The sequence below is a fragment of the Oncorhynchus keta genome, unplaced genomic scaffold (assembly GCF_023373465.1).
Source record: "Oncorhynchus keta strain PuntledgeMale-10-30-2019 unplaced genomic scaffold, Oket_V2 Un_contig_26711_pilon_pilon, whole genome shotgun sequence".
Classification (NCBI taxonomy): domain Eukaryota; kingdom Metazoa; phylum Chordata; class Actinopteri; order Salmoniformes; family Salmonidae; genus Oncorhynchus; species Oncorhynchus keta.
The window spans coordinates 10067-15000 of record NW_026285127.1 but is presented as its reverse complement, the minus strand read 5'-3'; the positions used below and the strand labels follow the sequence as shown (position 1 = coordinate 15000).

Below are 4934 nucleotides of genomic sequence, written 5' to 3'. Positions count from 1 at the left end.
AGATTTAAAATTTCACAAGGGCAACCATCTCCACTGAGACTGCCCCCAGCGCTGAGATTCCATATTTCACAAGGGCAACCATCTCCACTGAGACTGCCCCCAGCGCTGAGATTTAAAATTTCACAAGGGCAACCATCTCCACTGAGACTGCCCCCAGCGCTGAGATTCCATATTTCACAAGGGCAACCATCTCCACTGAGACTGCCCCCAGCGCTGACGGATTATCGATATAAGCAGCTACATTATAGCATGTTAAATGTGTCTGCTCAGATATTAGCAGCTACATTATAGCATGCTAAATGTGTCTGCTCAGATATTAGCAGCTACATTATAGCATGTTAAATGTGTCTGCTCAGATATTAGCAGCTACATTATAGCATGCTAAATGTGTCTGGTCAGATATTAGCAGCTACATTATAGCATGCTAAATGAGTCTGCTCAGATATTAGCAGCTACATTATAGCATGCTAAATGAGTCTGCTCAGATATTAGCAGCTACATTATAGCATGCTAAATGAGTCTGCTCAGATATTAGCAGCTACATTATAGCATGCTAAATGTGTCTGGTCAGATATTAGCAGCTACATTATAGCATGCTAAATGTGTCTGGTCAGATATTAGCAGCTACATTATAGCATGCTAAATGAGTCTGCTCAGATATTAGCAGCTACATTATAGCATGCTAAATGAGTCTGTCTGGTCAGATATTAGCAGTCTACATTATAGCATTATAGCATGCTAAATGAGTCTGGATATTAGCAGCTACATTATAGCATGCTAAATGAGTCTGCTCAGATATTAGCAGCTACATTATAGCATGCTAAATGAGTCTGCTCAGATATTAGCAGCTACATTATAGCATGCTAAATGCAGATATTAGCTAAATTATAGCATGCTGATCTGGTCAGATATTAGCAGCTACATTATAGCATGCTAAATTGAGCATCATTATAGCATGCTAAATGAGTCTGATCAGATATGTCGTGTCTTTGGCATCATTAAAAGTGAAGACTTATTTTATCAAATCAATTCTCTGTAATTATTATTACGTGATTAATTAACTAGGAAGTCGAGGCACCAAGGAAAATATTCCAAAGATTACAAAGTTATAATTTTTCTAATATAACTCTTCAGATATTTTAATATCTGATCAACTAGTCTTCTAATGAACTATTCTTTACCTCACGTTAGTCTCATTCCAAATGTTGTAAATTGTTGGTTATCTGCACGAACCCAGCCTTTACTATGAATCATCCATACACCAATTGGCTTAATCATTTATTTACTAACTAACTAAATAAACACAGAAATGCATAAACACACAAACAGTAGATATGGTTACAAGGAAATGATAGGGGAGGTTCCCTAGTGGGCCAACGGTTTAGTGGACAAAGGGAAGTGGGTGTGGACTGAGAAGGGCGGGAAAGACTTAAAGGAGTCACTACACACAGTGGATAAATATATTCATTGAAATGCTAATCCTTTGCACATGAACGCCCACTCATTCGGGAATAATTGCAAATCAATATACATTTACGCCCAGTGTGTCGTCGTGATCTCTGTTGGAGTCGTCAGTCTGTCTGCTGGAGAGTTTATCTGAGTCTCTTTCTCTGCTTCCCTGAAGATCAAAGTTTATCGTGGTTAGAATGGTTACTTCAGAGGACCATTCAGAAATGTTCTCATAGAATAGATGTTTCGGCGGTTGTCGGTCTTCGCATCCCAGGTTGACATAATTTATAGCTGCAGACGAGTAATTAGTATCTAAGATTTGCTCTTATTCTGTTGGGATCGATAGTCTCAGAGTTGAACCATTTCCAGCCCATGCTTCACGTGGTATGGTTAGGAATTCAACAACTATTCGCAGTTTGCTTAGTCTTAGTATTCAAACCTGTGACACCTCAGTTTACACCGAGGTAAGAGTGGTCTGAAGAGGATTTCCTCAGTAGGGTTTATATTCGTAACATTAGAAAAGGCGGGTTCTATGACGCCTGATCACGGGTGGCGGGCCACTTGAAGCTAGGGGGCTGAATTTTCACTTTTGGATAAATAGCGTGCCCAATTTCAACTTCCTGCTACTCATGCCAAGAATATAAGATATGCATATTATTCATAGATTTGGATAGAAAACACTGTTTGAAACTGTTTGAATCATATCTGTGAGTATAACAGAACTTATGTAGCAGGCAAAACCCCGAGGACTAACTGTTCAGAATTCCCCCCCTCTCTGTTCCCTGAATTGTCTTTGCCAAGGGATATTTCATAGGAACCTATTTTCAGTTCCCACTCCTTCCACTGGATGTCACCAGTCTTTGGAATTTGGCTGAGGTTATTCCTTTGTGCAATGAAGAAGTAGGCCAACTCGGAACTGGGGACACTTTTGTGAGTTGCGCAAGACGTGAAAAGCAGCGCTGGTACGTTTTCTTTCCTGTATTGAATACAGATCGTCCCGTCTACAATTTGATCGATTATTAACGTTTTAAAATACCTAACGTTGTATTACAAAAGTAGTTTGAAATATTTTGGCAAAGTTTATAAGCAACTTTTAAATATTTTGTAGTGACGTTGCGTTTTTGTAAGCTGTTTTTTTCTGGATCAAACGCGCTTTATAAATGGACATTTTCAATATATATGGACGGAGGTTTGAAATATGCTACCCTATTTGTTTACTATTGTGCTATCATCAGACAATAGCTTCTTATGCTTTCGCCGAAAATCATTTTTAAAATCTGTCATGTTGGCTGGATTCACAACGAGTGTAGCTTTAATTGAGTATCTTACATGTGTGATTTAATGAAAGTTAGAATTTTGTAGCATTTTATTTGAATCTGGCGCTCTGCATTTCCCTGCATTTCAACTGGGGATTGGCCAGTTGAGACATTTGCGTCCCGCCTAAGAGGTTCATATTAACATCAACATACACTCTCGCATTAAGAGGATTTTTATCAGATGATAAAAGCAGAGCGATGACGCTGAAATTATAGTTGATCAGACACGGGATATTAAAAATGGTTTGATGATTTTGGGAGTTTTTATTAAGCAACAAAATGATAAATGCCTTCAATGGCATTAGCCTACTTAATTCCTACTTTATCAGTCATTCACTGATATTCATTCCCACAGTAACTATCGATGGATCCAACCAGTTGTGGTTTTGAGAAAACATGTGTGGATAGTGGCGGGTTTTACGGCGGGAAGTGACATGCCTGGCATGGCAACAGCCTAATAATGGGCGCTGCCTAGCAACCATCATTATGAAGCATCACATCTCATGACTGCTCATTGTTTATTTTTGACATGCGTTATTCTGGATTTTTTTAAATTGTTGTTCTGTCTCTCACTGTTCAAATAAACCTTCCATTAAAATTATAGACTGGTCATTTCCTTGTCAGTGGGCAAACGTACAAAATCAACAGTCTTATTTTTGGTTGGTGCAACAAGTTTAAATTCTGATCCCAAAAGTCAGATGTAAAATAATGCAATATACAAAAAAAAAAAAAGTTTGAAATATCCAATAAATGTCGTTCCACTTCATGATTGTGTCCCACTTGTTGTTGATTCTTCACAAAAAAATACAGTTTTATATCTTTATGTTTGAAGCCTGAAATGTGGCAAAAGGTCGCAAAGTTCAAGGGGGCCGAATACTTTCGCAAGGCACTGTATGTCACAACAGTATGTGTCATTTACATTTACATTTAAGTCATTTAGCAGACGCTCTTATCCAGAGCGACTTACAAATTGGTGCATACACCTTATGACATCCAGTGGAACAGCCACTTTACAATAGTGCATCTAAATCTTTTTAGGGGGGTGAGAAGGATTACTTATCCTATCCTAGGTATTCCTTAAAGAGGTGGGGTTTCAGGAGTCTCCGGAAGGTGGTGATTGACTCCACTGTCATGACGACAGTGATTTGACAGGTTATGGCAGGTGTTATTTATATATATATTATTTAACCTTTATTTTATTTAACCTTTATTCAACAAGTCAGTTAAAAACAAATTCTTATTTACAATGACGGCCTACCCTGGCCAAACCCGGACCAATTGTGCACCGCCCTATGGGACTCCCAGCTGGATGTGATGCAACCTGGATTCGAACCAGGGCCTGTAGTGACACTTCTTGCACTGAGATACAGTGTCTTAGACCACTGCGCCTCTGTCACCCAAAAGGAATATGGTGTGTGAATGGAGAAAGGTCTAGCTGCCTTTTGCAAAATATTTTTCATTATTATATATTTTTTGTACATATTTGAGATGGGAAGACAGTGGGGAAAGATAGAGATGTCAATGGGAAGAAGGCTGGGGAATAATGTCCACACTGTAGACATGTTTACCAGAGGCGCTAGACCAGCCAGTCCCCATTACTCTATCGCAGCTCCTCCCCATCTCTCACATCTGAAGGGGGCTTGTTTCATTTCCTGTCTCTGTATTGGTCCGACACACCTCCTGAGGTAGACTAAACAGGAGGGAGGGAGAGAGAGGGAGGGAGAAAGAGAGAGGTAAGTGACCTCTGCAGCACATGACCAAGGTCACGGGCATAGTATTTGGTACATGTGTTTAGAGTTTGCAGTTAACAAAGGCTATTGACCCACAGAAAACAAGTCCAACCGTCAATATTGGGGAATCTACTCTAAAAATTGAGTTGACCAACCTGGACGAAGTTAAGCTATACTAAAGCAATATATGTATATGTAGTTCACTACATGTAAAATTAATATGTAAATCTGAAATGTCATGGACAACAAATTGCAAGAACAGATTACTTTGGGTTCATATGTTAACATATTGTGTTATTTAGCCTATAGGCACAAAAACAATGTTGTAGTTAACTACACCTCTACATGGTAAAACAGTAGTGTGTAGTTCCAGTAGTTAGCTACACCGCTACATGTAAAACAGTAGTGTGTAGTTCCAGTAGTTAGCTACAGCACTACA

At 39.1% G+C, this 4934-nt stretch overlaps 1 long non-coding RNA gene across 3 annotated transcripts in view; it reads right to left on the bottom strand.

Annotated features, from left to right (window-relative positions):
* The window catches only part of LOC127922680 (uncharacterized), a 4250-nt gene extending 3593 nt beyond the window's left edge, over positions 1-657 (bottom strand). For all 3 annotated transcript variants that reach the window (XR_008111911.1, XR_008111910.1, XR_008111909.1), the window contains exon 1: positions 1-657. This exon is cut by the window's left edge. This is a non-coding gene — a long non-coding RNA (uncharacterized LOC127922680).
* Positions 658-4934: the final 4277 nt, after the last annotated feature.